The 26808-nt window shown below is 46.9% G+C and overlaps 1 long non-coding RNA gene across 1 annotated transcript; it reads left to right on the top strand.

The window, feature by feature from the left end:
- The first annotated feature begins 11 nt into the window (after window positions 1–11).
- Window positions 12–26609, top strand: LOC106739125 (uncharacterized). Its single transcript, XR_002088007.2, has 8 exons — window positions 12–290; window positions 14296–14376; window positions 14797–14882; window positions 15278–16245; window positions 21381–21504; window positions 24350–24443; window positions 25242–25285; window positions 25393–26609. It is a non-coding gene; the product is annotated as an uncharacterized LOC106739125 (long non-coding RNA).
- The last annotated feature ends 199 nt before the right edge of the window (window positions 26610–26808 follow it).

Here is a 26808-nt window from a genome sequence, read left to right as displayed (position 1 = left end):
TGCCAGATAAGAGGGAGGAGATGGGAAATCCCCCCCCCAGCCCGTCGTCTGCAGCTTGGGAGGGCCAAGAGGAGCCCGCTGAGGGGCAGAAGACAAACTCCTGGCCCCGCACAGCCTGCGGCAGCTCCGCCGCCCACCACATGCCTTGCGCTTGGGAGTGAAGTTAGACGTCTGCCCTCACAGCGTTGTGCCCTCCGTGTCTCCAGCCTGGGCAGCATTGTTAGGCCCGAGGGAGGTCATTCGGGGCCTCTCTCCGTGGAGAATGGGGAACGAGGCTCTATTTAAGGAAGGTAACCTGAAAGGGGAAATGCACATTTAAAGGGAACTATTGACAGCAGGGATAGGCAATTCTTTTGGGCAGAGGGCCTTTTACAGAGTTTTGGCAAGCCATTAAGGGCCGCATGACAGGCAGCCAGGGGCAGGTAATACTTATTTTCTAAACTTTTAGGGGCCCCGCAGGCCTGGCCGGCCGCATCCAGCCCCTGGGCCACGTTTTGCCCACAGCTGATTTACAGGGACAGAATTAACAGTTTGCCTAAACAGGTGTCTAATGCTGTGCTTCTATGAGGGAGCTCAGCAAAGGATTGTTCTTAAAATAGTACAGTTTTCCATGACTGCATCAGCCTAAGTGACAGCCAGCCAGAGACAGGCTCACATGGGGTCTGCAGCAGTGTGGTGCCCACCTCCCTGACTGACCAAAGGTGCAAATGACAAAAGGGAGAGTTCCAAAATCAGCAGACATATCAAGAGAGAAGTGCCATAGCAAGGTGGCAAGCGGGGTGACCACCCCAGGCACTGAAGTGAAGGGACTCCAATAGGTGCTGCCCAGATGGGGAAGGGTGCAGGACAGAGCTGCGAGCGGCTTGTTTGGGGGTATGTGGGGATGGGGGGAGGGCAGCTCCCGCCACTGCATACATTCCCGGGCAAGCATTGGGGGGGGACACGTGCCCCCAGATCTGTGCAAGGGGCGAGGGTGGGCTGCTGCTGCAGGCTTTGCCCTGGGAGCCAAACTTCCTTGCCATGGTACTGCAAGAGAGACCCATAAGGATGACTTCTAATCCTAAAAAATAGCACATAATTTTTGATTGCCAAACCTGTGCCTCTGTGCCTGAGTGCATCTGTGCTGAGCAGAGCAGGAAAACTCCAGTAAGATGCCCCAAGGCAGAGGCACGTGGTACAGCAATTCCTGTTTGCAAGTCAGAAAGTTCTGCTTAATAAGTCAAATTTTCCCACTAGCACAGTAAACCACACGCAGTCCAGAAGTCTATTTTTCAGTGAGGTCAGCAGTTCTAGTTCACTCAGCTGGCTCTGCGCTCTTGGGGGAGGGGGATGGATAATTTACTCCTTTCTTGTTGCACACCTCAGCCCTTTTGTTAAACACACTTTATGTGTGTTAAAGCCAAGCCAAATAGGTTCAGGTCCAGACACTTTGGGGGATTCCCCCATGAAAGACAGGAATAGAGCAGGCACAGTGAACAGCTGAATCTCTGAGCTCAAAACAGAGACTGGTTAGCCAGAATTAATCTAAAGGTGCAGTCTTTAATCTCTGTAGGTGCTTCCCTTTCTTGCTCTGCTGTGCATACACAGGTAAAAAAACAAGCATGTTTGTGTTGGAGCATTGTAGAAATCCTTCTCTTCTTTCCATTTATCACTGTTCTTATTTGCTAGCTTTTTTTTTTCTCTCATTCTGTACGTTTTCATTATCATCTTTCCAGCAGGATACAGGGGAGGATAGGGGGAAATCAGAGGTTATGGACTGGAATCACAAGATGGTTGTATGCCTTTGAAAGAACAGGGGCAAACATCAGAAACTGGTAGCAGCAAATGAATGCAGATATATATTTTTTCTGCATATCAAGATAAACAAATGGTTTGCAGAGAAGAACAACGTGACAGTAACAAGAAGAAAATAGAAGGAAGCTACTGAAAAACTAAGCTGTTTCAGGATGGGTTTGGCTTGGAAGAGAATAGTTGCAACCCTCTGGTAATACCCAGAAATTCTTCAGAAAGGTTCGAACTTTCAGACAGACTCCATCTGCAAAACTTAGGCCAGATTTTCAAAAGAGCTTTGGGTGCAGGCAATTTTTGGAAAGCTGGCCATTAGACAAATGTCCAAATATGAGCCTGAAGAAGGGTGTGTGTACACAAAAGCTTGCAAAGAAAGTAATGTTTTTGCTACTATTTAGTTAGTCTAATAAAAGATATTGCCTCTGACTTGAGAGCTTTGTTTATCTCTATTTCTCAGGCCAACATGACTGTAACATGTATCCCTCAAATATAAGACATTCTCTTTTGGAAAATCCTGGCCTCAGTTCTAATTGCTAAGCATTACTAAGCACTCAAACATTACATTCACAGACCATTACAAAACAGGAGAGTAGATCCCCATTTTTTCTGTATGGGAGCTTCTGTTCCTATTCTTGTGGCCCTAAATACATATAGATAACACACGTTTAGCTGAGCTGTAATGAAGGGAGCCCAGCAGACTGCCTTGCTATTCCCTCTGCTGGACCCAAGCAGAAAAACAACATTCAGGAGGAGAAAACAGTCTAAAAACTCATGAGGCTCAATACTGGCCACAGACTACCCTACTGCAAAAACAATATGTTAGCACCCCTCCAGATAATCTATTCCTAACCCTACTCTAAAATGTCACAGCTTTCTCCTCATTCACAAAGCTGATCTACACTCATATTTCTTTTCAGACACTGACACAAATATGACTTCTCCCATCACAGGGGTGTAGGTTGTGTTCTCCCATCACAGGCACTTTGGGATGATTTAGTCAGGGATGATCCTGCCTCGAGCAAGGGGCCAGACCTGTTGATCTTGTGAGGTCCCTTCCAACTCTTATTTTTTAAGGATCCTATGCTCTAACCCAGATGTACAGCTATTTATTACCCTGCACGCCTTCATAAACTCAGTTTCTCAGTCCTGGTAGGCCCAGTACTCCCTTGGATACCTTACAAATCCAGCATCCAGCTCAAGCCAGCCCATCTGACAATTCCCTGCTACCCCCTTACTATATCCTTTGTCTTCCCTACAACCTCAACAACCCATATCAATCCCACCTTTCTTTACTCACTTGGTTCCAGACACCTACTCAAACTCTAGACCAGCCAAGTTTTGTTCAGCTTCTGTCCCCATCACCGTGGGATCATTCTATCATGACATTCCCAGCACTAATATCGCTTCTACTAAAGACCTGAAGACCACTCCAAGCAGAGCTTTAACTCTAGAAAGGGAGATGTACCAAAGATTCCAAGATGACACCTGTAGACTTCACTATTGCTACCCATTAATCACAATGGGCAACAGTATAAACCATTAAAAGAGACCCTCATGTACTCCCATATACGGGGGAGGTGTAATAGAAAAAAATCAAATATTGCTATACCTGCAATCAAATGAGACGGTTGGAAACATTTGCCCCTCTATATGCTCTTACACCTCAGAAGATCCTTTGCATACACATATTCACTACCACCCCACATTCATGTTCCCTAGCTCTAGCATCACCATACACCATAGATATGAGTAACCTCTTACTATCCTCCCCTTGGGCAAGTAACCTTTCTACATCCAGCTACCCCAACACTTTTCTGTTTGTCCCAACACTCTGTCCTTACTTGGTATGTCTGCACAGGAGGCTGCAGTATCATCTAGACATGCCTGAATTAGATTTATCTTGCTTATTGGCAGGGAAAGTTAGCCCCTTTGGCATGCCAGGCTGCTATGCCTAGATTACTTCTGGTACTAGATTATTTAAATGTAGTTCAGGTATCTTTACACCACCTTGCACTCTCCAGTGAAAACATCTCATCTCCCTTGGAGTCCTTTTCTCCCTGTACACATAAACCTGCCTCCCTTCATTATGCCCCTTTTTTCTATACACCAGGCTTTCAGGGTATCGTCCACCCTAATACATGTACACACTAGTGCCCTTCCTACCACATCCCTCACTATCATGCCCACTTAAACTAAAACAAAAGTAGAGTGGGTGCATCTATACATGACATTATGTTGCCATAGCAACACATTACGACAATGTAACATCTGCAGGCAAGACCTGTGATGCCACAGCTATGTTGCTCCCCCATTATAACGCATCACTATAGTGACGTAGTGCCTAAAAATAACCGTGCCTGGCACACACAGTGCAATACGGGGTGTTACTGTGCTGTACTTCCAAAAAGTAAGTACTAAAAGATGGCACAGTAACAATGGTGCCATAGCAGCACATGTAAACACACCCAGTTATGCATACTGGGCTCTCATCCACTGATCTGCTAGCAGCTTAAACGCCTTTCAACAATAGTAACCTTAATGTGGTAGATGAAAGAGAGGAAGCAGTTTTATCATGTCCACTGCTCTTCCTGCATCCAAGGAGCCAGTCATCTCATCATAGAAAGCAGTTGGGTTGGTCAGGCATGACTTGCCCTTGGTGAATCCTTGCTGACTGTTCCTAATCACCTTCTTCTCCTCCAAGTGCTTAGAAATGGATTTCTTGAGAACCTGCTCCATGATTTTTCCAGTGACTGAGGTCAGGCTGACCCTGGATCCTCCTTCTTCCCTTTCTGAAAGGTGGGCACTATATTTGCCCTTTTCTAATCACCCAGGAACTCCCCCAATCAACATGAGTTTTTTAAGATGATGGCCAGTGGCTCTGCAATGACATTGGCCCACTCCCTCACCACCCTTGGGTGCATTGCGCCCAGCCCCATGGACTTGTACACATCCAGCTTTTCTAAATAGTCCCTAACCTGTTATTTTGTAACTGTTGACTGCTCATCTCCTCCCCAAACTGTGCTGCCCAGTGTAGTAGTCTGGAAGCTGACCTTGCCTGTGAAGACTGAGGTGAAAAAGACATTGAGTACTTCAGGCTTTTCTACATCATCTTTCACTAGGCTGCCTCCCCTATTTAGCAAGGGACCCACACTTTCCCTGATTTTCCTCTTGTTGCTGACATATATTAGTAGAAACCCTTCTTGTTACCCTCCAAATCCTTTGCTAGCTGCAACTCCAATTGCACTTTGGACTTTCTGATTATATTCCTGAGCAATACTCTTCTACATCTCCCTAGTTCATTGTCCAAGTTTCCACTTCTTGTAAGCTTCTTTTTTGTGTTGTAGCTCACTGAAGAGTTCCCTGCTGAGCCAAGATTATCTTCTGTCATACTTGATCATCTTCCTGTTGTGGCAGGGCACCTTTGGTGCCTGCCATTTTAAGAGGCTTGAACAGGCTGTGGAGCAGCCAGCAGGTGCAGTGAGACTTAATGAGGCAGACACATGACCATAGGAGGGCTTCTGGATTGGAGGATGGGGCTGAGCAGCCGCACTATAAACCCAGGCCATCATAGCTGAACAAGCAGATGCTGCAGGGTGAACATTGCCCAGCCAGAGCTGCTGCTCCCAGAACACCTGGTGGTTAAGGGTAGGAACTATGGGGATGGTGGAGGTTGCTGGTCCTGGGGAATGACCTAAAACTACACCCTGCTAGGGTTGGATGGTGTGGTGGGGTGGTCCCCAGGAAATGCCACACCAGTACCTCTCTAGTGAAAGCTGCAGATGGGGTGCTGTATAGCCTCAGCACTCACGACCTGGTGGGTTACTCTGTAGAGGGGACGGGTGAGGGTCTGGGCCCAAGGGGTGTAAGGCCAAAAGCCCTAGTGAGGGAGCAGAGTAGTGGGCCCAGTAAGGGTATGTAAGCAGTAGGAAGGCTGCACAGAGTAGGGTTTGCATGGGTGGGCCTGAAGGACTGCATGTGGGCTGCGTAGAGTAAGGTCCATATGAGGAGGGCTGAAGGACTGCACATAGGCTGGCTTTGATTGACTGGAGAAACCCTCAAGTGGTCAATGTTGGGGCCAGGACCAGATCGGTCAAAGGGTCAGAGCATCCACCATGAGGGACACCCAAAGCCAGGGGCCTGGGTTTCCAACTGGCCTGGAGGTGAGACCAGGGCCTGTGTGGCCAAAGGTCCCAAATGGGAGTGACACCTGAGAGGGAAAAGGGCTCAGGGAGTTTGGCAGCCCAGTATGAGGGCAGAGATCAGAGTGCCTGAGAAAGAGGGATCCAGGTGGGGACCAGATGTCAAGAAGGCATGGAATGATGCCATCTGCGAGGCATGGGACACAGTGTAGGGGCTGTATGAAACCGTGTATTATGCCCTTGGCATCAGGCAGTAAATGGGCAGTCTCCTGCCTTATTAACAACTGTTAAGTTACATCAAAGGTGTGGCAGGTAAGGCAAGTGGGCGGGCCAACGATTTTACCAGCCACAAGATGGCCTGCTGTCACACTGCATTGAGATGATTCATTTCTGTGCCCTCAGTATGGTTTTTTTTTAAATATAGCCAGGTCTCCTGGACTCTTTTCCCACTCAGACTGGCCTCCCAGGGGATCCTGCCCATCAGTTCCCTGAGTGAGTCAAAGTCTGCTTTTCCAAAGTCACATGCAGGCTTCTCCCACTGGTCCAACCAATACTTACCCATAATCTGAAAAGTCCTACAGTGATGGACAAGTGGCAATGAGGACAGACAAGTGATCACCAGGAGTCCCTAGTCATGGATCCACATGCAGACAGCAGGCGGGTGACAGTTACTTCACCCTTGGATTAGGACAGGAAGGTCATTCAGCAGCTGCAATCACAACTGAGCAGTCCTTTTTATGATCCCTTCTGCTCACCCCAGACAGGGAGGGGGCTAGAAAAGGTGCCCCAAACATAGGCTGTCCCACTTTACCTGACTGGATAGCTGCTTCCAGAGAAATCACTCATATTGTGGTTGAAACACAAAAATGCCCTTTGCATCCTGGAATGTACAAACCCTACTAGATGACCTCAACAGTGACCGACTTGAACATAGAACAGCTACTGTTGCCCTAGAACTCTTGCAATATAACATCAATATTACTGCTTTCAGTGAAACCAGATGTGCAAATGTAGGCTGTGTGACAGAGGAATGTGGCTATACATTCTTCTGGAAAGGAAAAACTGCAAACAACAGGTGAATACACAGCATTGGTTTTGCCATTAAGAACCAGATTGTCAGCCAAATGACCAAATTCCCTGTTGGTATTAATGAGTGTTTCATGACTCTCTGCCTCCACCTGATCAACAATTTGTTTGCTACCATCATCAGTGCATATGCCCCAACACTGATTCCAAAGAAGAACAGAAAGAACAGTTCTATGCTGGCCTTGATGAAATCCTGACTATCATCCTGGAAACTTCAATGTGAGAGTTGGCTGGGATTTTAACATATGGAGGGGCACCATCAGGAAAGAAGGCGTGAGCAAGGCCAATTCCAATGGCATCTCTTTACTAAGTATATGTGCAGAGCAGGACCTGATTAGGGCGGCCATTTTAGGACCCAGTTTTTATAGGGTGAGGCAGCAGTTTGCTGCTAGCCACCAAGAGAAAAACATCAGCCAGCCAAGCTACAGCTCAGGAACATCTTGGAGGTAAGGGCAGGAGCTATGAGGGTGGTTTGGAGGCTACTGGTCCTGGGCTTGATCTAAGACTGCACCCTACTGGGTAAGGGGGGGGTCTGGCAGGGCTGTCTGTGGTAGGACAGCCCCCAAGAAATACCAGATGGGTTACTCCCCACAGTGAAAGGTGGGTAGAGGTACCTTAACCCTAGCACCCACCAAATGGTGGGTAGTTATGAGAGCTGTGGGAGTAGTAGGGCCAAGTGTGCTTGTTAGTAGGCACCTGAACTCAGCAGGGAAAAAGAGTCCTGGAGGCCCCGGTGGGAGCAGTGTTGTGGGGAAAAGTTATTGTGAGGGCCTGTGCAAAGTAGGGTGCAAAAGGGACACTTGAAGGACTGTGTGTGGGGTGCAGAGTAGGGTCTCTGAGGGAGGCTTGAAGGGCTGCACCAGGGGGGTACTGAGTAGGGCAGTGGGTGTGGTCTGAAGGACAGAGTCAAGGGGCATGGTAAGGGGTTTGGGGTGGAGTCAGCCCGGTATTTGGCATAAGGCCAGGCTACGTAGAGTAGGAGACCTTGAGGGAACTGAAGGGCTGCATTTCTACCAGAATGCAAGTAGTAAAGCCTGATGGCCCAAAGGGGCCGCTCAAAGGGAGCAGTGGAGTGTGGCCCAGTAATGGGCAGTATGTTAGAAGCCCCTGTGAGAAGGAGGCAAAGTGAGAGAGGCCTCTATGTGAGGGGGGCGGGGTGATTGTGAGCGTGAATGGAGCCCAATGGTGGACTGAATTTCCCTTGGCCTCAGACTGGGAAGCAATCCTAATCTGGATGCCATTTGCAAGGCATGGGCCACATTGTAGGGAAGGTTCAGAGCCATGGATAGCGTCCCTTGGCATTGGAGTAGTGTAAGGGCAGCCTCCTGCTTAATAAATAATGTTAATATTCAAGTCATGGCAGGTGTCACAACCCAAGGGTGTGATTTTTGTTTGTGTGTGCTTTGGCACCACTGAATTATTTTCCCGCCAATTTGAAACTTTCTTTGCAGGGTGCATTTGTTAGCTGCAGAAAGGAGATGCACGTTGCAAGGAGTTCCCGCCATTTGTATTTAAATTCGAGCCCCATTATTGGCTTGTGTTAAAATATTCCCACATGGCGGTTAGCAATTGGCTTGCTAGCCGTATAAGAGGCTTGAGTGGTTTCTGCCCAAGTCGGAGAACTCCACGAACATCAGGAGGAGGAGACTTCACGTCTTGTGAAGATCACTAAGCGCTGCGGAGCCTATTGGACCCAGAGTCTTTCAAGAAGGCAACAGGGGTCTGATCAGCCTCTAGCCTCTCCCCGTCGCCGAGCGCAATCCTTGACGTATCCCTCTTCCCTGTGCGCAGAAAAAAAAGGATCCACGGAGCCTAGCAAACTTCGTGTGAGTCTATTCAGAGCTCTTTGCTTCGAGTGCTTTCTTCGGTTGGTGCAACGGGCTTGCGGTTTACAGCCTCCAACCGGATTGGGCTAGAAGGTTCATGGGAAGGAACTCTAGTCCGCCTCTCTTCTTTTCTAACTGTAACTGCAACTCAAGCAAGTTTTCCTGCCTGCACCGCGACCATCTTCGGTGTAAGTAAAATAATCTTAAATCAACCGCTAAGCGTCTGTGCCTAATTCTAGCGTGTCGCCCGCTTTCTCCAACCCAGTGTGCCTGGGCTGCTGGCCACAGCCCACGCGGTGCGAAAAAGGGCCCGGATCGCTCCCGGCCTGCACAGCAGGAAAGTCAGAGTAGACTGCCCTAGGCAGGTGGGCAGGCCAACTTGTGATTTGGCCTTGAGTTTGCCCTTTCACAATTGATTTGACCAAAGCCTTCAACTCTGTTAATTATGAGACTCTTATCAAAGTATGGCTTCCCAGGGAAATTTATAACTATGACCAGATGACTACCTCCATCCTATGCAGTGGCTATGCTAAGGAGCATTTTGCCATTTGAGCTAGCATCAAGCAGGGCTGCACGATCACACCAATTCTGTTTTCCATCATTCTTGTGGTCATCAAGATGCTTATCCATGACTGCCACATGGCCTTGGCATTGGCCTTGAGTACAGGATGGACAGGAACCTTTTCAATTTCTCCCGCTTCTGTGCTATAACAAAAGTTACATCAGTCTCAAGTATGGAACTTCACTCCACTGATGATTGTGCTGTCATTGCACATACTGAGGAGGACCTACAAACGACCCTTAACTGCTTCTCTCAAGCATACCAGTGCCTGGGACTGACCCTTAACTTTGAAAAAACAAAGATCTTTCACTAGCCTGCTCCAGGCCAATCAACTCCCTTGGCAAAGATCCTCATTGATGGAAAAGTGCTAGATAATGTTGAACACTTTGCGTATCTCAGTAGCCACCTCTCAAAGAAAACCAACATCAATGAGGAAATCCAGCATGGGATCTGATGTGCCAGCTCTGCCTGAATCATCGTATATTCAATGATCACAACATTAGGACTCAAAAAAAGGTCCAACTATATAAGTCTGTGGTAACCCCAACTCTTCTCTGTGGCTTTGAAGCTTGGGTGACCTACAGGGACCATATGGATAGCCTGGAACACCTTCACCAGTGCTATGTTTGGAAGATTCTTGGCATTAAGCGTGGGGATCATTTCACAAATGCCAGTGTCCTCACTGACACTAACACCACCAGCATAGAAGCGTTGATTATTCCACATCAGCTGCAGTGGACAGGGCATTGCATGAGTATGCTTGATGTACGTTTACCAGAACAACTGCTATGTTCCCAACTCTGCCAAGGAGAAAGGACAGGTGGGGACCAGAGGACATGCTTCAAGGACAACCTCAAGGCAAATATTAAGAAGCGTGGCATTGACATCATAACATGGGAAAAACTAGCCTGGGACAGGGCTCCATGGCAGTGCCTTGTGAGAGAATATATATTTTACTTTGAAGAAAACCATCTTGCCCTTGGGGCAGAAAAATGACAGAAACAGAAGCAAAGAAAACAAGACTGATAAATCCATGGTCTGAACCTTCCTTTCACCACCACCTGTGGCATCTGCCAGACAGCCTGTGACTCTAGGATCAGCCGTCTTAGCCATCAATGGCTAAGCCATCAATAGCTCATCTACAACCCTTCACTTGACCCATGGGAGGGATCATCCTCAACCTGGAGAGATTGCCGCTGCCACTGCCAACAACAATGATGGAGAACATTAAATTGTGTGAGATTCACTGGAGGGTGGAAGCCATTCCATTTCCCAGACACACTATGTGAGCAAGTGAAGAAAAACATTGAAAACACTCAAATAAGAGTTTAATTTTATTGGGGTGTATCCAATTATGGATAACCAGTTAATTCAAAATTGAGATTACAAATTTATCAAGCAGAAATGCATATCTATGGGCTGCACTCTGCATAACACCTTTGTATTGGTACTAGCAATAATGCATTGTTTGAGGCAGTTGGATTATGAATGCCACTCTAGCTACTGTGGGTATACTACATGGAAAAAAAATCTTTCCTCTGAGAACTTTTCTTGGAGGAAAATCTGAAGATGAAATTCCCAGGCAAAGTGAATTTCTCTATGCATGCACATCCTCCATTCTCCAGAACTTGCTAGTTCCCTCTAGTAATTGGATTGTTCATCTGTCACTAGGCAACAAAATATGGTTGATTTAGCTAGATGGTCTTCTAACACCTGGAAAAGTTTTTCCCTCTTTCTGTTTGCAGTCTCTAACAGAGAGCCCTCCAGTGCCATCATTGCCTGAAATCATCTTAATCTATTACTGGCTAGTAGGCACCTTCCTAACCCTAAACTTCCTTTCTCTAAATATTTTTTTTTAAAGAGGCATATGTAAATTAAACTTTCAGTGCAGAATAATAAAGAAGAGAAACCTGTTTTTCTATTGACTATAAAAGAAAAAAAATACTATACCTTTTCATTGCCGTTCACAACCTTCTGTTTTTACTGAACCAAAGCAGGTTCCTGGACATTTGGGGAAATGAAAAAAGGTCAGAGAAACATACAGAGTTTAGATGTAGGTCTGATCGGCAACATGAATGTTTGAAGCAGCAGCTGGAGTGGGACAAGGATAGACAGTGTTGAAGTACTTTAAGCAGAGCAAGGTGATGAGAGAGCAGGACTAATAGCTGCAGGAGGTGTTTGAACAGCTGTTTACCTGGGTGGATAACAGGATACAGACCCCAGCATTTCTCCAGTGCTGTTCCTCCATGCTACAATGCTGGGCATCCAGCAGGGCCACAATACAATGTGGTGCACAATAAGTCACAGTTAATACACTCCTGGAGTAGGGGTTAATATAGGGGTAGGTGGACTATGCTCACTTTAGCTCTGTGGAACTGTGTGGGAAGGAGAACAAGTTATGTTAAATACAGCATCAGACAGGATTGTATTTCCCCAAACATGGCCCTGGTGATACAAAGATTGGTCACATAGGTTCCCCTCTCTTCCCTTTTTCTCCTGGATCTACCTTGATTGACTATAGAAGTACTTGCTAGCTACTTGTGCCAGGCCTGAAAATCTGCCCTCTCTTGAAGCTATCATGGACAGAAGCTTCTTTTTTATCCTCATGGTTGTTTTGTGGGGCATAGCATAACCTTCAAATCCAAATGGTGCCAGACACACTGGGATCCAAAGAGTTGGCAGACAGTGCTATCATGCCTTCAATTGCCCAAATGCACATTCTACTACTATTCTATACCTGTTTGGGTGTTTAACTAAATCCTCTTTGGCCAAATGCTTATACATCAAGTTTCCCTGATCCAAGCCATAGAAGATAGGCTAGGTGCACTTGAATTAGAGTGGGCACTCATTATATTCATATTATTTGCAGAGAATACATGAAGTCCCTTCTTATTCAAACAACTAAATACCAGATCTCCTGTGCATCCTGGCATCAGACACTTTTCCAGGGCATTCCATACTGGTGTACCTGAAACTCCTTGTATGGTCGATCAAGGCTTAACATAATGATCAGGGGCTTTCCTGTTGATATTTTCATGTGCACTGTGGGGGACAGAGAGTAGGGGAAGATGATGGGCATGGCAAACCAATGTTGCTTCTAATGCAGCCCAGGAATCTCATTTTCCCAAAGCCAGCTGTTATTTTGTGGATATTAGCAATAAACTGCAGAAATAATTACCTCACACAATTCTGTTGCCAAAGCTCCACAAGTTAATTTGTCAACACCAAAATTGTTACCCATTGACCTATCATGGTCTGAGGGAGTCAGCTGTCCAGACTCATTTCTAAACCACTCTAGCTACTAAACCTCATTTATGTGTGTCTGCATAGGGCAAGCGGCTCCAATAGTTCCAGCAAGTTTCTAAACTGTTCCTTTTGACAGTTCTGCAACAGGGTAGCTCTCAGGGCTGGGCACCAGGTTGGCTCACGTCCCTGTCTGTGCAGTCTGTCTGCCTATACTTTCCTGCCATGCCTTGATGTAAACAATAAGTTGTTTAATTTTAAAAGCCCAATGCCTCAGGCATTATCCATGGCTCCATATCCTCCCTACAACGTGGCCCATGCCTCGCACATGGCATCCATAATTGCACAGTGCCTCATGCCAACCCATGCTCCGGGGTCTCACTGGGACTGTCACACCCCACTGGAGCATGTCATCACTATACCACCACAGTGGTCTAAGACTTTAACTCATGCCCCTCACTGGGGCTCCCTACTTTAATTGTACCAGTCAGCTTCTGTGCAGCCCTTCAGACCGTCTTCAGAACCTACTCTACACGGCTGCTGGGTGTGGCTAGCCTACTCAGCATATGATGCAGCACTTCAGGCCATCTTTAGGCCATACTCTACATCACCACCAGGTCCCTATCACTCTACTCTGTCCCCTTGCTGGGGTCTCTGGGCCTCAGGCATCTGGTGACTTACCTGGGCTCCACTAGCCCTCACTGAAGCTTTGGGCCTCAGGTGTCTGATGACTTACCTGGGCCCCACTAACTCAGCCTATGGCTGTGCAGGCCTCAGGTGTCTGTTGACATACCTGGACCCTTTGGGCCTCAGGCATCTGTTGACTTACCTGGATCCATGCCTCAGGCCCCATGTAATGGGTCAGGGATCCTGTTGTTTTTCTGTCAGGGTGTACTCCCCTAGCCTTTCCCCTCCATGGGATAACCTACAAGGCAGAGGGGGCTGAGGCTTTCAAGCACCCCATACTCCCCCTTCACTGGGGAGGCACAGGTGTGGCATTTCCTGGAAGCTGTCTTGCTACAAGCAACCCCACCACACTATCCAGCCCCAGTAGGGTGTAGTTTTAGGTTGTTCCCAGGACCAGGAACTTCCTGCCATCTCCATAGTTCCTCACCTTGTTCTCCGGGTGTTCCATCATGTTTCATACTTTCTATCTGCAGCTTGTAGTGTTAACAGTGCCAAAAGCATGAACAGATAGCCATCCTGAGATGGGTTCAGGTTTTTGCACTAGCTGAATAGCATGCAAAAATGCATGAAACATCAAAACATTAGTTTGTTTGGTTGCCAGGCTGAAATCACTTCCACACAGAAGAACAGACAAGTTCTCCCACAACATAACACAAAGCACATCCTAAAGTAGTTCATCTGAGAACACCGCTAAGGGAGAGGACAGATATAGCAATTGAAATGTTTCCACACTTAAGGCCCTGTACGTCTCTGTGTCATTCCTGACTGGAACATTTCAAAACACTGAAGCCTCCTCTGGCTCCAGCCAGGGAGCACTAGAGCCAGTTGCAGCACCCCTACGCTACCCCCTTTTTCTCATACAGAGGGGCAGTAGAAGGGAAGAGAGAGCTGAGAACCAGAGAAGAGATAAGCAGGTGTGGCTGGGGCTCCCACATGCTCTGAACCTCTCCTTTTGCCCTTGTAGGGGAAGGGTAAATGGAATTGAAGCTGGAGTATCAAGCTTGAGTTGGTGGAAGACCTCTGTGGACTGGGAGGGAAGGTGGGGGTAAGTAACACACAATAGCACCTCTTGAAAGGAAAAACTGTTTTGGAGCATTTTAACCACTTTTTGAACATTTCAAAGGCATGTACATTTGTTTGAATGTATTCCTTTAAAACATTTTAATTATTACAACTGCCCACTCCCTAAGAGTGGTGGGAGATGCCCCCAAATACTAGGACTTAACCTGGGTTACTACAGGGCCAGTGTGGGCATGGTTACACAGGAATGGCTCAACATGACTCAGCAGTGGGGATGCTACCAGGCTTGGCTAACCTGATTTTCCACATCTAGATAACTAGATGCAAGTAAACTCTGCAGGGAAGATTTTATTCAATATTTATTCTGTAGATGAGAGAAAGATTGTTCAAATTTTACTCCAATCTAAAATAATTATACAAATATATTCTTGGGCCCGCTCCCTAGTGGGGACGCACGGGTCCACAACTGTTGTGCCCCCAGGAGCTGAAGACCTGGACCCGGACCTGGACCCCCCAGTGAAGAGCCAGGAGGTAAGAGCCAGGCTGTGAGAGAGGGAGTACAGGGGCGCTCTTAGGTGCTGAGGAGTTTGTGTGTGCGCGCGCAAGCGCGCACATGTGCATGTGTACATGCATGTGGGGCCATGCCAGGTGGGACGCGCTGGCTGAGTAGAGAGCAGGAGGGGAATGCCTCCCCCAGTCCCTACTTAGCTGAACCACAAGGAGCCCTGTGACCCGAGCCGTGAGAACAGAGCTTGCAAACAGTTTGTGCGGGGGTTCACGAGGAAGGGAAGGGCTCACAGAAGGCACCCAGAGGGCTGGTTCAAGCAAACGGCCTAGCCCAGAGGCCTGAAGGGCAGGTGCTACTGAGACCAGGTAAGTACAAGAAGGACCTCACAGCCATGGTAGTGACTCACTGTGCCTGTCAGCTTCAGCTTCTCCGCACCGAGACCACCACCCAGACACAGCCTCTCAGCCCTGGACTGCGGGGGCTGCTCGGTGTGGCAGCAGCTGCTAAAACCCAAGCACAGGAGCACCCCTACTTGTGGGATGTGCTCCTTGGTGGAGACCTTGGAGGGCCATGTGCAGGAGCTTGAGGAGGAGATACGCCAGCTGTGCACCATCAGGGCTCATGAAGACTACATAGATGACTACTGCCAGGCCCTACTCCAGGGAAACGAAGGAGAGAGGAAGAATGTGAAGAAGGGGGAGGAGGAGGCCATGAAGAAGACTGGCCACAAAGACCCCCCCCCCACTCCCTCCCCCTCCCCCAGAGCTACCTGGAAAAGAGTCATCTCTGGATCCAGAGCACGCAGAGCTAGGGCCACTCCTCCCCTAGCACTGCACAACAGGTACACTCCCCTCACTACACAGGAGGAGTCTCCAACAGAGACACAGGAGGAGGTGGTAAGTATTCAGGAGGTAAGTATTCCCACCCCTAGGAGGAGACACTGGGTGGTGGTGGGAGAGACTCTCTCCTGAGGGGCATGGAGGGACCTATCTGCTGTCTGGACCCCTCAGCCCGAGAGGTCTGCTGCCTCCCTGGGGCCCACAGCTGAGACATTGCAGAGAGGATCCCCAGGATCTTCTGTCCCTCTGACTATTACCCCATGCTCCTCATCCATGTAGGCACGAATGACACGGGCAGGGGTAACCCTGACCAAGTCACAAGTGACTACAGGGCTCTGGGAGCTGGGCTCAAGGGACTAGGGGCTCAAGTAGTTTTCTGTGCTCCCTGTTGCAGGCCATGGACCCAGGAGGGAAGGCTGCGTGGAAGAGGTCAACAGATGCCTGAGACAGTGGTGCTACCATGAGGGGTTCAGTTACCTCAACCATAGCACACATGTCAGAGAGAGAGGACTTCTAGGATGAGATGGCATTCACCTCACATGGAGAGGTAAGGCCCTGTTCTCAGCCAGGGTGGCTGATCTACTGGACAGGGCTTTAAACTGACTTTGCTGGGGGACAGGGAAATTCTAAGTGGATCATGCCCGGGGACTGGCACACAGGAGAGCTCCCTTGTGGAGAACACTAGCACAACTGTTTCTGCAAATGCTAACCAAACAGTTCTCCTGCAGCATTTCAGGAAAACGAGGGGGTCGGTTGAGGGCCTCAGTTGCCTGTGCACCAACACCAGGAGCATGGGGAATAAGCAGGAGGAGCTAGCCCTCCTGCTTTCTAGTGGGCAATATGACCTGGTAGGGATCATGGAGACCTGGTGGGACTACTCGCATGACTGGAGCATAGCCATAGATGGCTACACCCTGCACAGAAAAGACAGAGTAGGGAGAAAGGGCAGAGGGGTAGCTCTATGAGAGAGAGCAGTACACCTCTCTGGAGGCTGACATTGGCTCCAAAGATAAGCAGTTTGACATCCTCTGGGCCAAGCTATGGCAGGTGGTGAGGTGAGAGAGACCTAACTGTGGGCATTTACTACAGGCCACTGAACCAAGGGGAGGAGCTGGATCTGGAGTTTTCTCAAGAACTGACAGAGGCCGCACGTGCAAGGGACTTGGTAGTCATGGGTAACTTCAATTACCTGGACAGACTGAGAGGAACACTTGGCTAGATCAGATCATTCATGCAGTTTCCTGACTGTAATCAAGGAACTCTTTCTGACCCAGGAAGTGCAAGGGCCAACCAGAGGTAACACTCTCCTGAACATTGATGGTAACCTGGGTGACAGCAACCATGAAATTATCAGGTTCACCATCTGCCACAAGGTCAACAAATGAACCAGCAGGATTGAAGTCCTGGACTTCAAGAAAGCTGACTTCAACAGGTTCAGAGCATTAGTAGGGGAGACGATGAGGGACCAGGAAAGGAAGGCAAATGGGGTGGCACAAAGAGTGGTCGTTGCTCAAGAACACGATCCTCCAAGTGCAAAAGAACACTCTTCCTGCAAAGAGGAAAGGTAGCAGGAGGGCTGGCAAGCCCTCCTGGTTTAATAGGGACATTACTATTACTATCCTCTTAAGAAAGAAAAGAAAGAGGCATATGCACAGTGGAAGCTAGAGACAGTTCTCAAGAAGGACTATACTTTAGTGGCCAGCACTTGTAGGGAAATGATCAGGAAAGCCAAGGCGGTGACTGAGTTTAGGTTAGCCATAGGAGTCAAGGACAATAAGAAGTCCTTCTTTAGGTATTTAGGCAGTAGAAGGAAAACAAATGGAAGTGTGGGACCCCTGCTTAACACCTCGGGACAGCTGATAACTGACATTGAGGAAAAAATTGAACTCCGGTATGTCCACTTTGGTTTGGTATCTCACTGGACCATGGGAAAGTCAAGCGAGAAAAGGCTTATTGGGGGCATGCTGGGACTGTCAGCCTCCCCACTGTGGATGCTGAGTGGGTGCAATACCAACTAGAAAAGCTAAACATTTATAAGTCAGTGGGACCGGATGGACTCCATCTGAGAGTGCTGAAAGAGCTGTCAGAGGTCATCATGGAACCGGGGGGGCTGTTTTCCTCTGCGCCGAACAGTTGCTCCCACCGCCGCACAGCCCTGATGGGTAACCCTGGAGCCAGCACGGGGCCCAGGCTGGCTATGGGGGCAAGTTACAAGCTGGTGCTGAGCACAGGGAAAAGCAGTCCCTCACCTGCCTTGTGGCTGGCGCCCTATGCTAAAGCTGCTCGCAGCCTGCATGGGGCTGTCATAGATTCATAGATGTTAGGGTCGGAAGGGACCTCAATAGATCATCGAGTCCGACCCCCTGCATAAGCAGGAAAGAGTGCTAGGTCTAGATGACCCCAGCTAGATACTCATCCAACCTCCTCTTGAAGACCCCCAGGGTAGGGGAGAGCACCACCTCCCTTGGGAACCCGTTCCAGACCTTGGCCACTCGAACTGTGAAGTTCTTCCTAATGTCCAATCTAAATCTGCTCTCTGCTAGCTTGTGGCCATTATTTCTTGTAACCCCTGGGGGCTCCTTGGTGAATAAATACTCACCAATTCCCTTCTGTGCCCCCGTGATGAACTTATAGGCAGCCACAAGGTCGCGTCTCAACCTTCTCTTGCGGAGGCTGAAAAGGTCCAGTTTCTCTAGTCTCTCCTCGTAGGGCTTGGTCTGTAGGCCCTTAACCATATGAGTGGTCCTTCTCTGGACCCTCTCCAGGTTATCCGCATCCTTCTTGAAGTGTGGTGCCCAGAATTGCACGCAGTACTCCAACTGCGGTCTGACCAGTGCCCGATAGAGGGGAAGTATCACCTCCTTGGACCTATTCGTCATGCATCTGCTGATGCACGATAAAGTGCCATTGGCTTTTTTGATGGCTTCGTCACACTGCCGACTCATGTTCATCTTGGAGTCCACTAGGACTCCAAGATCCCTTTCCACTTCCGTGCCACCCAGCAGGTCATTCCCTAGGCTGTAGGTGTGCTGGACATTTTTCCTCCCTAGGTGCAGCACTTTGCATTTCTCCTTGTTGAACTGCATTCTGTTGTTTTCTGCCCACTTGTCCAACCTGTCCAGGTCTGCTTGCAGCTGTTCCCTGCCCTCCGGCGTGTCCACTTCTCCCCATAGCTTTGTGTCATCTGCAAACTTGGACAGAGTACATTTCACTCCCTCGTCCAAGTCGCTGATGAAGACATTAAAGAGTATCGGTCCAAGGACCGAGCCCTGCGGGACCCCACTGCCCACACCCTTCCAGGTCGAAACCGACCCATCTACTATGACTCTCTGGGTGCGACCCTCCAGCCAATTCGCCACCCACCGGACTGTGTAGTCATCCAAGTCACAGCCTCTTAACTTGTTCACCAGTATGGGGTGGGATACCGTATCGAAGGCCTTCCTGAAGTCTAAGTATACGACATCCACCCCTCTTCCTGTGTCCAGGCGTTTCGTAACCTGGTCATAAAAAGAGACTAGACTGGCCAGGCACGATCTGCCTGCCACGAACCCGTGCTGGTTTCCCCTCAGCATAATTTGTCCTTAGCAGGCACAGGCAGCCCCACGCAGGCCGTGAGTGGCTGCAGCAGGGAGCTCCATCCATGGGGCAGGGGAGAGGCTGCTTTTCTCTGTGCTCAGCACTAGCTCCTTCCCTGCTGGTGAGCAAGGGGTCTGGGCTACATGTTGCCCCCAGCCTGTACCGCAGGGCTGGTGGCACTGGGAGTGAGTGGGCAGGGAGCCAGCGGGAGCACGGGGCCCACACCTGTGTCCTGGGGCCAGTGCCAGCAGGGCCCAGAGCAGGGCAGCAGGGGTACAGGGTCCTGGACGGCAGGGGCTCTATGGAGCCGGGCCAGCACTCCCCTCTCTCTGCTGTTGCAGCCCAGCCTGGGTCCACAGACCCCTGCCAGCCTGTGCCCTGCTCTGGACACCATCAGTGCTGGCCCTGGGACAATGGTCCCAAGATGGTGACCAGGGGAAGCAGCACCTGTTAAGGGGAGGGGCTACCCATGCAGCCTTTGACAGCTTGCCAAAACTGGGTAAGTGGCCCTCTACCCAAAATAATTGCCCACCCCTGGTCTACAGTGATATAAGGTAACAATTCTCCCTCACCCTTGCTGTCCCATACTGTGTTAAACAGGATGGTCCCCTGGGGCTGATGAAAGACCATTGCAAAATACCCATTAAGCAGGTTGGCTTTTTCCTGGGTGTTGGTTGTCAGTTGTCCCATTTGGTTTAGCATGGGTCCAGTGTTATCCTTGCTTTTCTTCTGGCTCCCCACATATCTAAAAAAGGACTTTTTATTGTCCTTGATATGTGTAGCCAGTTGGAGTTTGGTTGCAGCCTTGGCTTTCCTGATTCACTCCCTACAGGTCTGGACCAGTACATAATACTTCTCCTTTGAGGTGATTCCAGTCTTCCATCCTTTATAGGTCTTTCTTTGTAGACGCAGGAGGTCCACAAGTTCCCTGCAGAGCCAAGGGAGTTCATAGATTCATAGATGTTAGGGTCGGAAGGGACCTCAATAGATCATTGAGTCCAACCCCCTGCATAAGCAGGAAAGAGAGCTGGGTCTAGATGACTCCATCTAGATGCTTATCATCTAGGATCAGGAAAAAAACTGTACTTTTTAGCCCAAAGATCTTCCTGGTGTGATAATTATGTCCTAAGTGTCTTGTATTATATTTAGTAAATTTGAAATAAATTAAAGTTTGTGTTGTCCTACATATTTTGATGCAAAATTAATATATTTCTCTGGAGGAAAAAAATTAGAACCATATATGGCTGTAGCCACAGGAATTTATATAAATATGGCCCAATCTTGTTTCACAGATGACAACAATGAAAAAACTTTCACTTCAACAGGAGCAGAGTCAGTCTACATTAGGGGTGGGCAAAATATGGCCCTTGGGGCTCCTAAAAATATAGAAAATTAATATTTCTCTGCCCTTGGTTCCTGTCAAAAATTATTGCGGGGCTGGGGGGCACTGGGTGTGAGTGGGCGGGGAGCCAGCAGGAGCACGTGGCCCCGCACAGGTGCCCCAAGGTCAGTGCCAGCGGGGCCCAGAGCAGGGTAGCAGGAGTGTGGGGTCCCAGCTGCCAGGGGCTCTATGGAGCTGGGCCAGCTCCCCCTTCTCCCTGCTGGTGCAGCTCAGCCCAGCTCCACAGACCCCTGCCAGCCTACTCCCCACTTTGGGCCCACCGGTGCTGGCCCTGGGACATTGGTCCCAAGACATTGGGACATTGGTCCCAAGATGGTGACCAGGGGGTGGGGCACCGGTCAAGGGGCGGGGCTACCCATGTGGCCCTCAACAGCCTGCCAAAACTGGGTAAGCGGCCCTCCGCCCAAAATAATTGCCCACCCCGGTCTACATATTCATAATACAGATTATTTTTGTAGTTGACCATAATACCATCACTGCACTTCAGATAAGCATAAGCACCACACAACCACTTTTGATTCCATTTACTGTATTCTAACATTTTTAACCCTGGATATTTACATTGTTAAAGCATTAAAAACCAGGGGAAATGCTTGCTTTTTCTGCATCTGGGTATTTTTGCCTGAACTGAAAATTTGTGGTGGCACAATAGCAATTTCATTTGGTTAAATAACATGGCTATCTGCTATCACTGATCATTGCAGCTGTGTGGAGAACAGCATTTCTCAAATGGATTTTGTTATGAGGGACTTGGATGTGTTCCCGAGAGTGGCATCATTTGACTCCATGGAACTTTGAGCGACTCACATCAGACCAAGAACATCAAATGTACGTATGTACAATGCCTGAAGAAGGGTGTTTATGCCTGAAAGCTTGCAAATAACTTTTTCCCAACTATTTAGTTGGTCTAATAGAAGATATCACATTTACCCAAAGAACCTTGTCGTTCCCCCACACACACACAGTAAAATGAGAACAATAGACCAGATGTTCTGGTTTACTAAAATTAGTTAAAGTCTTTGATAGCAGTTAGGATTATTTATACTCATCAAGGCCATTAAACCAGTAAAGACAGATGTTGAATTTTTCATTTTTGGCCTTTGGTGTGGAGGAGGGTAGATTTCCCCTTCTACATGTGTCTTTGTATATTTGCTGTTCCCAGGCTCCTCCCCACCCCCCAAAGGATTTGCCTATGTAGGGACACTCAGGAAAGTAGAGCTGAACAATTTATGAAGTTCAATTTAAACTGCATTAAGCAGCTGTTTGAACATCCTCATTCAGAATTATAATGCCCTTAATTTGGCATTAGGGTAAATCAAACTAAGGCATCTTAATTCTAAATGAGATAACCCATATAGGAGATTTAATGTGGTTAAACTAATCCACTTTAAAATTCACAGATTTAGATGATTTGGATTAATTTGCCCAAGTGTCTCTGGCCGCATCTACATGAGATGCTGACTGTGCAGTAGCTCATTACTACTGTGCAGTAGCATTGCATGGCAGGATGTGTGTTGTGATGCTACTGCGCAGTAGTAATGAACTACTGTGCAGTCAGCATCATCTAAAAGCCATTCAGTGACAGTACTGTGGAGTAACTCAGGTTACTGAGCACTCACTTACAGTAAAAGCTCTGTTATCAGGCATCCACTGGGAATAGGGGATGCCGGATAACAAAATATGCCTGTTAATTGAGTGGCCCGAAAAGGTATCCTTGCCTGTTTGGGCCGCTGCTTCTCCTGTCGCATCTGGGATGTCACCACCCCTCCCGCGGCATCGCCAACCCTTCCACAGGCCCTACAGGCCCTGGGGACCCACGGGACAGGGAGGCGGGCCCCGCGTAGCCTGTTATGCCCCTGGGCCATGGGGGCTCAGCAGCACAGGCTGCTTTGCCACAGGCCGTGGGGACTCAGAGAAACTGGAAGTGCCATGGTGAGCACTTTCAGTTTTATTTTTCCTTACAAGCCAGCATGCTGGCTTGTAAGGTGCCAGTTACCGGAGATTTTACTGTAGTACTTATTTATACAAGTATTAAATGACTATGTAGTAACAACTGTGCAGTCAGTGTCTCATATAGATATGGCCTCTGTGTAGATTCAGTGTCAAGCACTTTGGGCATAAAAAGCCCGAGTAATCAAGTTGGGTTTCAAGGTCTGGTGAGGTTAAGAAGGGAAATCTAACCCACATTCCTGTATCAGTGAGTGGAGTTGTAAGCTGTGAAACAATAGTAGTTGCTATTTTGCACAGCTGAAGATTGTAGCAGGAACCCTTGGAAGTCTAGGTTCTAGGGTCCCTGATTTGTAAAAGCTTAAATGCGGAGACTCCCTCACTGGGTCCCTCTAGTTAGCCTTCACCGCTGGCCCAATTCAAGACCCTTTCCCACAGCACATAGTGGGGACTCAATATCTTTGCACAGGCACTGCATAGACTAATAGATTTTAAGGGCTTGCAAATCATCTTTTTTGATCTTTTGGGAAACACAAGTCATAGAATGATCATATTAGATCTGCTCTCCTTAAAATCTATTTTTTATACTGGTACTATATGTAATACATGGCTGCAGATGACATGCGGAGGTTAGGCAAAGATGCAGGAGAAAGTTTAAGCAAACAAATGGAAGAAAATGGCTTACAGAGGAGTCTGTATGGAGTTTATAAAAGAAAGCTATATAGCTAAACTCCACAGAAAGATGAGAGAGAGAATAAGCATAGTAGAGTAAGGTTAGTTTATTGCTCTTTTTATTAAAATGCTTCCTCTTTTTCATTCCAGTTGTTCTTTACTGGGCTCTCTATCTTTCATTCTTAAATGATCTTACCCAATTTCTCTTTCTTTGACCCAAAAGAGAAATACTACAAGGTTTATTGGATAGGAGCCATAATTAGTTTATAATCAGATAGGCTTGATTGTGGAGTCACTGTATGCTTTAGTGGGAGCCAAAACAAGTAACTGGGAGAGAAAACAATCAATAAGGGCATGTCTACATGTGCATTTAAGCATGACTAAATTTAATGTGCATTAAGATAATACTCATTAAGCAATTTTGACAGGTGTCTACATGTGCAGGGACTTGGCACTAAAGTTAGTGCCAAGTCCCTGTAGCCCTGCAATGTGCCCCTACTGGCTGGGCAGACCTGGCACTCAAGTTAGTGCCAGGTCATATCTACACATGCATTAATATGCTTTAATTAATTGTGCCTAAATTTGACACCTGCATTTGCAATTAGTTTAATTTCAACATTTTTAATGCACATTACAGGTGCACACACGTGGATGCGCACACATGATACGCTTTAAATTAGGCTAATGTGCATTAATGCATCTTGCGTAGATGCACCCTAAGAGTCACGATTTTCATTTAAAGTGGGATATAAGTTTTAGCAGTAGAGGTTGGCTGAGTCTCTCCAAAAAGAATTCAAAGCCCAACTCTCTCTAACATTAAATTACAGTACAGGCAGTCTCAGACTTACGACACAATTGGTTCCTGAAAACTGCGTCTTAAATTGAAACGTAACTTGGAACCAATTTTCCCATAGGAAACAATGCTATAAATGGGGGATTGGTTGCTGAACCAAGGCCTGATACCCTATTTTCACTGAAAATAATGCTGAATTTTGTACTCAATTAATTATACGCAAGTAATATAGCTACATTAATATGTTTATATTGTAAACAGCAATCATATTGATTTGGAAGGACTTCATTGAGGTAACTTCGCTGGACTTTCTGAAGAGTTCTTGGCTGGAATCTTCTCAGGAGTCTTGGCTGAGGTTTGTCTGCTTTTTTAAAGTAAATGTCCAAGGAAGTTTGGACAGATATTCTCCAGGGAGATGGGCAACACAGCGAAATTGTTCGCTGGTGTGGCCTGGCATTGGATCAAGCATTGTAAAGTCGAAACTGACGTCAGAAAGTTGAAACAGGGTGCCAATTTATAAATGTTGTAAGTGTGAAATGTTGTAACTCAAAACATTGTAAGTTGAGGACTGCCTGTAATATAAACCATTTCTTTCTACACTTAGACTTTGGGTGCATTTGATTCCTACCTATTTCCTCCAAATCTCCAAACCATTGTTAAGAAAAGTTATTTTGCACATAAATAGCTGAAAAAAATCATGCTATAAGATCTTTCATAGCTGAAAGCACACTTCATAGCACACTTCATAAAATATTTAAGTTATGAAGCTTCATTGGTATTAATCTGTTGTATATATAATGTAATAAAAAGTGTATGGCTTCCTTGAAACCAGTTCTTGGTCCTAATTTGCTCCATTGAAATCTTATTGATAAAAGTCTTCATCTGGGTACATTTCAAGATAAGTTCGTAAATTCCCCAAGCCTTTGACAAATTCATACCTTCTTATCGTGATAGCAAAAAAGGACAATAATGATGCATGTATCTCAGTCTTTGCTGATACGTGAGAAGATAAAAAAATGCCACACTTGGTCAGACCTCAAGTTCATTTGGCGCACTATCCTGTACCACACAGTGGCAGAGAATGAATGGTAAAGAGAAAATATTTATACAGAGCCTTTCCAGACTGATGTCCCCTATCCCTCTTTATTTCCAGCATTCAGCATGAATCATGATGAAAATTTAGAAGAAAATTGCAAGGTATGTTCTGTTTCTGGACATCAAAAAATACAAGTTTATAGGGATGGGTGTAGAATCTGCTATGAATGACATGCCACAGCCACAGTATACAATCAAATCAATTTCAGGTTTCACCTTCCACTGTGAAGTACGAGAAGACATTCTTTTATTGTGTGTCCAAGTAATATGATTGACTGGCAATATAGTTCAATCAAGAATAGAGGGGAATGCTGTCTCTCTCTCAGCAGGATATTAGCAAACAAGGCAACAGTATATATGGATTTTCATTAAAGAAAAAGGAGAAGTAACTTACAGATTGAATAGAAAATATGCACTTTGGCCGTTAGCTTCAAACAATACTAAAATTATTATTATAATAACTAAAATGATAGAGCCTGATCTGTAAGTAGAGGTTGTGCACTTGAGGAATGGCTCTATACAAAATCTACACAATCTCATGATATTTTAGAAAAATGCATGGCTTCAAAATGCATGAACTTACCTAATGTTTTCCTGAAAAGTAAATAGGACACAAAGGAAAATATATAGTCATGTTACATTACTAGGCCATATAGTAACAGTAATAACAAAGATGGTAAATAAAAACAGCAAGTTTCAACAAAACTTGTGAAAGTATGAGGGGGGAGCTGATAAAGATGACCAAATGACATAAAACACTAGATAAATGGAAAATCCTTGGAGGAAAAATAATATTGTAAATATTAGAAATACAGAGAAATAAAAGGATATAAATTTGTACTCTTTGCTCAAGGTCATACAGTCCTAGTGAAGAGAATTCTGGTGGAATTGCTAACAAATGCTGCTAACAAATGGAAGCACATATGTAATTTCAATAACTATGGACAGACATTCATTTCTAGGGCTGCAAATTTCTGGTAGTCTCCAGCCTGCAGCCACCTCCTCTCACCGGGGTTAGCCCAGCCTGGGCAACATGAGGAGAGCATTTTCCCATTGCTCCAGTCCTGCCATTTCCCAGGAGGAGTTGAGCAGCCACTGGACCCCCTCACCCATCTTCCCCAGACCAGGATCACCCTGGTCTAGGAAAGGTAGGGGAAATTTTTGCACAGGCAAGATCTTCCTCATTGAAAGAAGATCTTTTTCTCAGAGGCAGCACATTTCCTGAGGTAGAAAAACTGCACAAATGCCTGTTTGATCTCAGTTTCTAGAGGGAAAAGGCATTTCTTCTGCTAGAAATGTAACAATTGTCCATGCCTACTGTGATCATCCCATTAGGGAAACATTACTTTTATGCCAACTGCAAAATAACTGGGATTACTCTATGACTAGATATAATATGTAAAGATTATTGCATTGATATTTGAAATCTTGTGTCCTGGAATCATTGCTTATAGCCTACACCATGTTGTTTCCTGAAACAAAAAGTTACAGAAATGGAATGCAGTTTGGACACATAATATAGTTTAATACATATTTTTTTTTCACTCAAAATGAAAAATCATCATACCAGGCAAATGGACTTTAATCACAATTTTTAACCATATGGTCAAGGTATAAAAGATTCA

This window comes from Alligator mississippiensis, chromosome 4 (genome assembly GCF_030867095.1).
Source record: "Alligator mississippiensis isolate rAllMis1 chromosome 4, rAllMis1, whole genome shotgun sequence".
Classification (NCBI taxonomy): Eukaryota; Metazoa; Chordata; order Crocodylia; family Alligatoridae; genus Alligator; species Alligator mississippiensis.
The sequence above is the reverse complement of the archived record's forward strand: the minus strand, read 5'-3'. Positions and strand labels throughout refer to the sequence as shown.